We start from the raw sequence: 12244 nt of genomic DNA on the forward strand, positions 1-12244 counted from the left end.
ACAGACTCACCACTCTCTGTGAGAAAAAGTGTTTCCTCGTCTCCGTTCTAAATGGCTTACTCCTTATTCTTAAACAGTGGCCCCTGGTTCTGGACTCCCCCAACATCGGGAACATGTTTCCTGCCTCTAGCGTGTCCAAGCCTTTAACAATCTTATATGTTTCAATAAGATCCCCCTCTCATCCTTCTAAACTCCAGAGTATACAAGCCCAGCCGCTCCATTCTCTCAGCATATGACAGTCCCGCCATCCCGGGAATTAACTTTGTAAACCTACGCTGCACTCCCTCAATAGCAAGAATGTACATCCTCAAATTAGGGGACTTGTAGGCATTCTCTTTGATGGATGTACTACATGCGTGAACATTTCTCTTGAGAAGGCTGAGAGTTCTATTTGCTTTGTTAGACACTTGACTAATATGCGGCGCCCTACTTAAATCTTTGCTTAATTCGACTCCTAGATATGGGTGATGGTCGACAGCAAGCAATGTACGGCTACCCGTGTTGTATTCTGATAAAAATGGTTTGATCTTGTGTGATACATGCATGGTATGACATCTGGTTGTATTGAACGACATCTGCCAGGTTCTCCCCCCCCCCTCAAAGGAGCATCCAGACCCTTCTGTGAGGACAAGCTGTCTTCTGGTTTTTAATCTCTCTATAAATGATGGCATCATCTGCGAAGAGTCGAACTCTGGACGAAACTGCATTTGGAATGTCATAGATATACAGTAGGAAGAGCAATGGACCCATGACAGTCCCCTGTGGTACATACACCTGATATCACAGAAGTTTCAATAGACGTCTCTCCCTCCAAGAGAATTCGCTGGTGTCTCCTTGTCAAAAAGATCTCAATCCATTTTAAGAGGTTGCCATCTATTCCTACATGGTTGGGCTTGTACAGGAGCCCTTATGGGGAACCTTATCAAAAGCCTTACTGAAGTCTAATATAATCAGATCAGTCTGACCCTTGTTATCGAGTGACCTGGCTAGATCATCGATGAGTCCGGCCAGTTGGGTTTCACATGTCGAACCTGTCTAAAGCCATGTTGGTGGTTTGTTAGTAACTTGTGGAAGTCAATATGGTCCATAATATATATATATATATATATATATATATATATATAATGCGCAGGAAGGAACTGCAGATGCTAGTTTACACCGAAGATAGACACAAAGAGCTGGAGTAACTCAGCTGGTCAGGCAGCATTTATGGAGAAAAAGGAACAGGCGACGTTTCGGGGTCGAGAACCGTCTTCAGAGTTTAGGGAGAGGCAAACCAGAGGTATGAAAAGGGCACAGAACAAATTAGAGCCCGCATTGATGAACTAGGAGCCCACAATGGTCCATTGTTGGCTGTGGAGGAGGTGATAACGATGGGATACGAACAGTGGAACTGGCAGGATGACTAGTGTGGGGAGGGGGGGATGGAGAGAGAGGGAATGCAAGGGTCTTTGCTGGACATTGAGGGGCAGAGTCCAATGGGGACACCCCTCAAACAAGGGAAGGGATATCACCCCAGGGGCCACATGATAACATTACAGTCCCCGCAAAGCAAGAGTTGTCAGATACATTGCATAACAAATATCAACATAAGCACCAACAGAAAAATAGAACCGTAATGTATTATGGTCCCCTATAGACCTCCAAACCAGCCAAATAGCCACCAGCTGCGATGTGCAACCATTTCAGCTGTCGTGGATGAGAGGGCCTTTTGTTTGTAAGTAAAAATGCATGCCGTTTCATTAACCATTTTCTCCAATACGGAGGCCATATTAATCAATTCCCGTGATAGGCGGGCTGTCCCATAAAATGGGAAGGCAACCATCCATAATTGCTTTGACTTCGATATACTTCACGTAGCCCTCATGGGGATATACGATTCAGTTAATGTTACACAGCTCGCATGTGAGGGACAACAAAGGCCAAATAACCTTGAAATAATCACCTGAAATAATCAGCAAACACTTATATTATCACAAAGAGCAATTTCAAAACTCATAGACAGAAACAAATTATTTCCCCAAGTCCAGTTCATCTGGGCCAACCCCAGCATAAATGAGGAGAGGCCATTTAAATAGCCCCATTGTCCTTTCTTGGTTCTCCGTTTACAGTCAACCAGATGTACCAATGGGGGTGATCTTCAATCTTCACGGCAGTTGGTGTTGTTGGTAGCACTTGATACAGTCCCTTTCAACACAGTCTCAATTTCTTCCGATTCCATTATCTTATCAGTATGTAGCCTGATTGTATGGACTCGTCCCTGTGTTCAACTGGTCGTGGCTTCTATGCCTCTCGTACCTGGGAATGCAGATCTGGCAAGGCATGGGTTAATTGCTGTGCATACGTAATTAATTAATTGCTGAGGGCTTGTGGGTGGAATTTCCACACTCTAGTTGCACCCCAGGGGGTACGTGGCGTGGGGTCACCCTCATTTTAAAGAGGGCCATCTTCTGGTCGGTTCATATCTTGTCCTGTTATCAATTTGAAAGGTGTTAACCCTGTCTCTATCGCTGGGGTTGTTCTGGACCATAAAAATGGCTGGAAATATCTTAACCCATTCCTGTCCAGTCTCGGTCAAGGCTTTACTTAAACTCTTTACTCCACTAATCCAAAACTCTGCGGGTGGTTTGGAAATGTGAAATAACTCTTTAACTACATCCTTCATCACCTTCGCTGTGAATGTGTTCCCCGATCAGAGTCTATCTGAAGAAGGATCCCCACCGAAATATTATTTCCTTGACTCCTTATCACAATTCTAGCAGTTCTATCTTGGCATGGGAATATCTTTATGTAGCCACTTGTTTAAGCACATCAGTGCAGCCCAGCTACCACTGGACTTTGCCCAGATGAAGAGCATGTAACTGGCCTCATTTCATCTTCATGGTCTGTTACTACAACTGGTTGCACCCCTCTTTCATTCTCACAGCGCAAATGGTAGAGTTTAGTCAAATATGAGAATCCCAGTGCTGGGAAGTTCAGGGTTTGTTGGTATTTTTGTCTTAAATTATCCTAATATGTTTCTCCTCCCCAATCTGCTTTATCTCTCACTTTTTACCCCCCATAGTGAGTTCTCTCAAACCCCCTTTTGTAATCAACTAGCACAATACTGCATGAACCTTCATTTGTCTTTTACACAACACATGCTTCAAGCCTCCATACATTTCCTTCCTGGCGACAGAAACCTGGCTGCTCATTTGCATTCTAAAAGACAAACACTGTGCATTCTAAAAGCTTCCCCAAAAACTCAAAATCAGTAATCCATAACTTTGCCAATATCTTTAAACCATTTAAAAATAGATCATTAATAAGAAAAACACATTTAAAATTATTCCCAATTCTTCCAATCTATCCCCAAATTCACAATCTCAAATTCCTAGTATTCCACAAAACTTTTTTTTCTATTAAATATATCCTGTAATAAAAAAAGCTGCAACAAAAAGGTGAAAATTGACCATTTCCAACATGTCTAATCACAATTTTCCCAAATTAACATTTTTTTCTGCGATATTGGCATCTCCAATCTCACTGTCAGAGTGCTAAACATCCATGTATTTCCAATCTACAATGCCTGAATTAAGAATCCATTTATTCACGACATTTGCGCCTCTACAACGTGTTGGACGGGCGTTCCCCCGTCACTTTTATCCAGATTATTCCCCATAGCCGCGAGCCTCTCGCAGCCCGGCTACTTTGTGAATGGCCAACTTTTTTAGTTTGCTCTATCCAATTGCCAACTAATTTCCCAGTAGCAAAATACCCTACCAACTACTTTCCTAGTAGCCAAAATCTAGCAAAAATCTCTTGCAGTTGGTCTTACCTTTGTTGCCTGCTCGTTTTCGGCAGGGAACCAGATCAACCTTCTGACGAGGGACCTGAATTTTCCCGGGAGCTTCTTTGGTAGGTCGGTCTCAAGGGGTCAGACTAGTGCATTTTTTTCTCCCCATCCGATCCCGGTCAAACTGCAGCCTCTTAGCCCGGCGTCTGTTGATGGTCCCAGCGAAATCCTGCCGACTACGCCAATAATAAAGTTCACTTTTTAATACAGAGAATAACACAAAGGGTTAAAGGTAAACCATGCCAATTTTTACTCAATTCGTCATGACAGGAGTGGCGGGGACTAGTACAGAGAGTATGCCAATATACTCAGTGCTCCCCGAGCAGCCACTCAAAGATACAGTGTTTTACAATTTCTTATATACAATTAAAGTCAAGTAAATGCCTTCAGCGCCTGTCCCACTAACGCGACTTTTCAGTGACTCTCTTCGACCTTCAAGCTCGAGGGCACTCGCCTGAACAACCTCGAGCTGGATCGACCATCAGCGATGAAACCGCGAGCTGGATCGACCGTCAACACACACACACACACACACACACACAAACACATCGCAAAGGCGGGGGCCAGGGAAAGCGGGTGAGCACTGTCTGAAATTCACACCCGCGATGAACAGGAAGGTAAAAGTCTGCTGGCACAGTGTACGGTAAGTCCTTTAGAGAGCGCGGAGGGGTTCTTGGTTGGTTGGTTCTTGGTTTCTTGGTCCTCCAAAATATTCCAAATGGAATTTAAACTGGAGGTGGTGGAGCGAGGACTTAAGCCAGAAAGGGTTTTTGGGAAGAAAGAGCTACCTTAAATTTAGTTGCATCTGGTTGGGTAACTAAGGTAGGGTGGAGACTATTCCATGCTTTAATTGTGCGGGGGAAGAATGAATTGCTGTATACATCTGTCTTGGTCGCTGGTATCTCAAATTGGATTGAATGCCCTCGGGGGGGGGGGGGGGGGGGGGGGGGGGGGAGAGAAGGGGAGAGACAAGGGACAAGGGACATTTATTATCACATACACCAATTGGTGTAGTGAAATTTGACTTGCCATTGCAGCACACGAATAAAGATAAGACACAACATTAAAGAATTTAACAATAAACATAAAAACATCCCCCCACAATAGTTCCCACTGTGGGGGAAGGTAACAAAGTCCAGTCCCGTCCCCTGTTCACCCATAGTCGGGGCCTATTGTAGCATCTGCAGTCGCCGCTACGGCAGCCCGATGCTTCAGGCCCTCTTGCCGGGAAGATGGAACTCCGGCGTCGGGTGAACACTCCTCAGCGGCTTGGAATGCCTGCAGCGGCCGCTTCCTCCCCGGAGACCGCGGCTCCTGAAGTCCTCAGGCCGTGCTGGCTGGAGCTCCGACTCTGGCGATCTCGGATCCCTGGCTCCGCGGTATTTTAAATCCAGCACCGAGAGAATGGGTGAAGAGGAGAGAAGGGGAGAGAAGGGGAGAGAAGGGGGGGGGGGAGAAGGAGTAGAGATACTTTTAAGAAGCCAGACAAACTTTAATAACGTTTAGCGGCATTTAACATTAACGGTCGGTTTTCCTTGGTTCTGAAAACTCCAATGAGCCAGTTTAAATGCCCGGTCAGCAAAGGAGATTGCCTACGGCTGCCCTCGACTGCCTGTAACTAATAGGCAGTCGACCCCACTCCACTGCACTACGAGTTCAAAAGAACCATGCCGACCAATTTGCTGAAGAATTTTCCTCGACCAAACTGAGGCCGTGAGTAAGCGGGAACTTCCCTCGAGCATGAAGGAGAGTTCCAGTGACCTCCTAGGACCTCCTAGGACCACGTGCTGTGAGTTTGAGTCGAGCGCAAACTCTTCTCAACTCGCAAATTAGGTCGCCGCAGTGGGACAGGCCCTTTAGTTATACTTCCAAAAACGGCTGCAGAGGAGTATTTCTGAGAAACAACAGTTGACATTCATTTCAGTGACTGTTATCTTATCTTCGGAGGAACAGTGATCTATGTACATCAGTCCGGTCAATGTTGTTCTGTACTTTGCTTATCCCAGGCATAGTCTGTTCGGTGGTTAGTCCAAGGATTGCAAGTTTCGCTCACACCCACACGAGTCTGCAGTATTTGTTATCAGTTACCCCCATACGAGGCAGTGTTTCCGTTTTCATCTACAAGAGTCTGCAGTATATTTCCTCTGTCAGTAGTTTTGAAGCCCCATAAGCATTTAAGCAAGAAATCAGAAATGGCCAAGTATCCCATCATGCAAGGTAACCCTAGCTAATAGCGATGAACCCTTTCATTTGTAGTGTGAGAGGAAACTGGAGATCCCGGAGAAAACCTACGCGGGTCACAGGGAGGATGTACAAACTCCATACAGGCAGCACCCATGGTCAAGATTGAACCTGGGTCTCTGGTGCTGCAAGGCAGCAACTCTACCGCTGGGCAACCTCTTGTACAACTGTAATTCGTATCACACCCTAACAGATTTCAACATGCAATACTGACTGTCGAGATTACAGGCAATGAAATGCAAGGGCACATGATTAAACAACTGGAGTTCTGGACCGCCGATCCAGAGATTACCTTAAAACCATTAAGAGATTCTGGTTTAAATGCCATTGGGGAAGAAAGTTCTGAAGACTCATCTGAGGAAATGAACACCTCTTAATACTCAGAATTCTCAAAGAAGCCTTCTCTTAGAGTCAGAGAATGATACAGTGTGGAGACAGGCCCTTCGGCCCAACTTGCCCACACCGGCCAACATGTCCCAGCTACACTAGTCCCACCTTCCCGCGTTTGGTCCATATTCCTCTAAACCTGCCCTATCCATCATCCTCTCCACATCCACTCTATCCAGGCTGTTCACTATTCGGTAATTTCCAATGAGGTACCCCCTCATCCTTCTAAACTCCAGCGAGTACAGGCCCAGTGCCGTCAAACGCTCAACACTTGTCAACCCAATCATTCCCAAGATCATTATCGCAAACGTCTTCTGGACCCTCTCCAATGCCAACAACTCCTTCCTCAGATGTGGAACTCAAAACTGCTCCTAATACAAATGTGGCCTCGTGCCCTCAGCATTACATCCTTGCCTCTATATTATCCATTGGCTTCAATTAGCTAGCAGTGAGAGGGATCATAAAGTCATGTGATAGGAGCAGAATTAGGCCATTCGGCCCATCAAGTCCACTCCACCGTTCAATCATGGCTGATCTATCTCTCCCTCCTAATTCCATTCTCCTGTCTTCTCCCCATATACCCTGATGGTCCTCTGGTCAGATCCTTCCTGCACATGGTGGCATGTCAACCCCCAACTCACTGAACCCTCGGGATGTCTATGATGAGGTGGGGACGATGGACTATCTCTTGGTGGGCTGTGTATTTACGAAGAAGGATGCGAGGGTCAGGGTTCATCCCGGTCAGCGAGGACTCTCTGTATTTCGGAATCTTCCCAGGGACACTCTGATGTTCCCATCAAGTGTTGTTGGTAGATCACCAACTTGGTGAAAACCCTTTCTTTGGTCTGCCTGAAACTGGTTGGTCTCCCAGCAGAGCGAGACCTGTCCGTCGGGCAATATTGCCGGCTGGCAGATTCCAGACTGCAGGAGTACGTACGGGAGGGACTCGCTGAAGCTCGGTGCTGCCAATTCAAATGCTGTGCGGGGAAGGACCGCTTTCTAAGGTCCTTCTGCTGCTGGCTATTGAGGGAGAAGCCTCTAAAACCCTTGAAGCTTGAATCATTCCCTGAAGGCCACATGGTGTCATAAGATCATCAGTGATAGGAGTACAATTAGGCCATTCGGCCCATCAAGTCTACTCCGCCATTCAATCATGGCTGATCTATCTCTCCCCCCCGAACCCCATTCTCCTGCCTTCCCCCCATAACCTCTGACACCCGTGTTAATCAAGAATCTATTGTGTCAGAGGTTATGGGGAGAAGGCAGGAGAATGAGGTTAGGAGGGAGAGATAGATCAGCCATGATTGAATGGCAGAGTAGACATGATGGGCCGAATGGCCTAATACTGCTCCTATCACTGATAATCCAATGAGTTTATGAGTGGCAATGGCACTCTGTTCACAGAATGTGCTGATGCTGTGAGTTTGTAGATTGAACAGCACCACAAATGTAAAGAAACCCACGCGCTGTGGATTTTGTATTCCTTGTATATATCTTTGACGATTAAAGGTTATTTTTGAAATAAAAATAATAAACACATGGCAGGAAGGACATGATAGCATCATACAGCAGTCTAAAGAAGGTCCTGACCACAAATATCTCTGGAGAAAAGGAATCGGTGACATTTCGGTCGAGACCCTTCTTCAGACCCGACAAGTTCTCTCCAGAGATGCTGCCTGCCCCGCTGAGTTACTCCAGCTTTTTGTGCCTATCTTCGGTTTAAACCAGCATCTGCAGTTCCTTCCTACACTTCCCGACCAGAAACGTTGTCTGTCCATTCCTTCCACTGATGCTGCCTGACCCGCTGAGTTACTCCAGCACTTTGTGTTTGACACACCAGAGAATGTGGAGACCAGGGAGGGGGAGCAAAGATTAGGTGGGCAGAGATTGGGAAGCCAAGAGGAATCGTAACAGGTAAAACTATGAAAAAGAAGAGGCTTCGGCCTACGCAATCTCCCGGTTGCCAAACACTTTAACTCCCCCTCCCCTTCCCACACTGACCTTTCTGTCCTGGGCCTCCTCCACTGTCAGAGTGATGCCCGACTCAAATTGGAGGAACAGCACCTCATATTCCGCTTGGGCAGCTTACACCCCAGCGGTATGAACATTGACTTCTCAAATTTCTTCATAGTAACTCTTGCATTTCCCCCCCTCCCCTTCCCCCACCCTAGTTATCCTACTAGTCCCGCTGTTTGTATCCCTCCGTTATCACCTCTTCACCAGCCACCAATGGACCATTATGGGCTCCACCCTTCCTAGGTCATCTGTTGCCAGCCCTGCTTTGTTCTGGCCTTTTCTTGTCTCCAGTTCCCACCCCTATACTTTCAGTCTGAAGAAGGGTCCTGACCCTAAACGTCACCCGTCCTTTTTCTCCAGAGATGCTGCCCGACCCGTTGAGTGACTCCAGCGCTTTGTGTCTATCAGCCAGAAGAAGCTATTTTACGCAACGGAGAGCTCGATATTTGCGGACAGTGATGTACAGGTGGCAGCGGTAGAGTTGCTGCCTCACAGCGCCAGAGACCCGGGTTCGATCCCGACTACGGGTGCTGTCTGTATGGAGTTTGTACGTTCTCCCCGTGACCTGCGTGGGTTTTCTCCGAGGTCTTCGGTTTCCTCCCACACTCCAAAGTTGAGGCAGGGACTATCATAACGTTTAAGAAACAGCATGCAACAAAAAGCTTTTCACTGTACCTCGGTACATGTGACAATCAATTAAATTGAGGTTGGTACTATAAAAGCATTTAAAAAACATTCGAACGGGTACATGGTTAGGACAAGAGGAGAGAGGTACAGGCCAAATATGGGCAAATGGAATGAACACAGAGAGGGCCTGTTTGTTGGTATGGGCAAGGTGGGCCCTCAGGCCTGTTTCCGTGCTGTATCTCTAAACTAAACTAAACTAAACTAAACTAAACTAAACTAAACTAAACTAAACTAAACTAAACTAAACTAAACTAAACTAAACTAAACTAAACTAAACTAAAGTAAAACTTGGACTGGTAGATGGATAGGAAAGGATGAGAGGGATATGGGCCAAATGTGGTGAACTGTAACTAACTGAGATGGGGCCTGTTTGTTGGTGTGGGTCAGTTGGGCCACCGGGCTTGTTTCCATGCTGTATGACTCTATGACTAAATGCAAGCTATTGCCGCTGATGATGCAGCCGAACCCATTGACCTTTCATACCTGTGTTCTCCTCACGGGAACTACATGTTCTGCCAACCTTCTCTCGCGCTGGATGACACATCAGTGCGTGATACCTGCATCTGAGCCACTTCCTCATGTTTGCACTCACTGCTGATGGGCCTTCCTTTCCATTCCGACCCCTCGCGTCTCAAAAATAACCCGGACGGCCGGGAGCCTGTTACGTAACCTTCACCCTGGGCTTGCTCCAGGGAACACTGGGAAAATGCACAATTGTTACAGTGGGATAACATAGAACGTATAACATGGACGTCGGCACAGTGGCGCAGCGGTAGAGTTACTGCCCGACAGTGTCAGAGACACAGTTTCGATCCTGACTACGGGTGTTGTCTGTACGGAGTTTGCACGTTCTCCCCTTTACCTGCGTGGTTTTCTCCGGGTGCTCCAGTTTCCTCCCAAATCCTAAAGCCGTGCGGGTTTGTAGGTTAATTGGCTTGTGTAAATTGTCCCTAGAATGTAGGGTAGAACTAGTGTAGACGGGTGATCGATGGTCGGCGTGGATTCAGTGGGCAGAAGGACCTGTTTCCACGCTGTATCTCTAAACTAAACGGAACTAAACTAAATGAATGAATGAATACATTTATTGGCCAGGTATATTCACATACAAGGAATTTGCCTTGGTGCTCCGCCCGCAAGTGGCAAAACGACATACAGTGACAGTTAGGAATGACACATAAAACATTAAACATTTAAACATTAATCATTAATAATAAAACATTATCGATTAAACTAAACTAAACTAAAACTCGTATGAGCAGGTGGTGCGTGGTCAGTATGGATTCAGTGGGCCAAATGGCCTGGTTCCTGCTGTATATCTAAATATTCTTTCTTGAACAATCCATTTTGCACTAATTGAAGGTACTTTCTCCAGGCCTTTTCTTTTGAAGAAAGAAGATCTCTGAACACTTTTCTTTCCCCTCCCCAACGTTTTGTAAATCGATCCCCCGTCACGTTCTGAAGCAGATGGAGCTTGGTGGCCACTTTGACCCTGACCTTTGATCTCTTTGAACTCTCCCCAACTCCTCAGGAATATGCGTACAGGGCCGTTCATGGGTTGCGAGTATTTTTGGGGGGGGGGGGGGGGGAAGGGTGGTCAGAAGTCACATTAACAGAGTGTGATGGACCCCGATAAGGCACACCTTCAGATCTGCAGAGGATAATGTTTAGTTGTTTAAGAAAGAACTGCAGATGCTGGAACAATCGAAGGTGGACAAAAAATGCTGGAGAAACTCAGCGGGATGGGCAGCATCTGTGGAGAGAAGGAATAGGCGACGTTTCGAAGCGAGACCCTTCTTCAGGCTGATGATAATGTCTGAGGATAATGCTTAGTTTAGTTTATAGATGCGGTGTGCAAACAGGCCCTTCGGCCTACTGAGTCTGCGCCAACCAGCGATCTCTGCGCATTTACACTGTCCTACACACCAGGGACAATTTACAATTTTACCAAGCCAATTAATCTACAAACATGTACGTCTTTGGACTGTGGGAAGAAACCGAAGATCCCGGAGAAAACACACGCAGGTCACGGGGAGAACGTACAGACAAGCGCCCGTAGTCAGGATGGAACCCGGGTCTCTGGCGCTGTGAGGCAGCAACACTACCACTGCACCACCGTGCCACCCTTGTGAGATACGAGCGTTGAGTTCAGCAAAGACTGAGACCAAGGGAGTCCTGAGACACAGTAACGAACAGAGAAGGTATTTGAGGCAAGCACCCCAAGATGGCGCCCAAGACGGGCCGCGTGTCTCCACGTGTTGGTCCCAGATGTGGATCTGCGATCATTCATTACAATTGCCCCACCTCGACTCATTCCCTTTATCCTGTGTCTGTACACTGTGAATAGACACAAAATGCTGGAGTAACTCAGGCAGCATCTCTGGAGAGAAGGAATCTATCCAGACTTACTCCAGCATTTTGTGTCTATCTTTGGTGTAAACCAGCATCTGCAGTTCCTTCCTACACATCTGTACACTGCGGATGGTTTGATTGGAATCATTTTTTGTTTTTTCGCTGGCTTGGATAGCACGCAACAAAAAACACTTTTCACCGTGTCTCAGTACTCCTGACAATAAACTAAACTGAGCTATAACAGCATAGATTTATTATTGTCACATGTACCGAGGTACAGTGAATAGCTCTATTATGCATACTGTTCAACCAGATGGAGGCTCCATAGCTCAGGGGTTAGAGCACTGGTCTTGTAAACCAGGGGCCGTGAGTTCAAATCTCACTGGGGCCTGAACATTTTGCAGAGTGAACCCGATGGGCCAACAGTCCTTATTCTGCTCCTTTGACCTTAAAGTTCAGATAAAAGTATAATCATGTCAAACTCAAGAGGCAAACTCATGTGCACTAGAATAGAGCAAAGGAGAAGCTTCATACAGAGTGCAGAATATAGTTCTCAGCTTTGTAGCGCACCAGTTCCACAGACAAAAACTAATGTCCGCACTTGTGTAGAGATGAATTGACAGTACCCTAGCTGTTCCTGAGTCTGGTGGGCCTGTACCTTCTGCTGGACAGGAACAGGGAGAAGAAGGAATGACCGGGGTGGGACAAGTCTTTGATTATGCTGACTGC

The 12244-nt window shown here is 46.6% G+C and overlaps 1 non-coding gene across 1 annotated transcript; it reads left to right on the forward strand.

Annotated features, from left to right (window-relative positions):
• Positions 1–11833: 11833 nt before the first annotated feature.
• trnat-ugu lies at positions 11834–11906 on the forward strand. Its single transcript has one exon. It is a non-coding gene; the product is annotated as a tRNA-Thr (tRNA).
• Positions 11907–12244: the final 338 nt, after the last annotated feature.

This window comes from Amblyraja radiata, chromosome 39, assembly GCF_010909765.2.
Source record: "Amblyraja radiata isolate CabotCenter1 chromosome 39, sAmbRad1.1.pri, whole genome shotgun sequence".
Lineage (NCBI taxonomy): Eukaryota > Metazoa > Chordata > Chondrichthyes > Rajiformes > Rajidae > Amblyraja > Amblyraja radiata.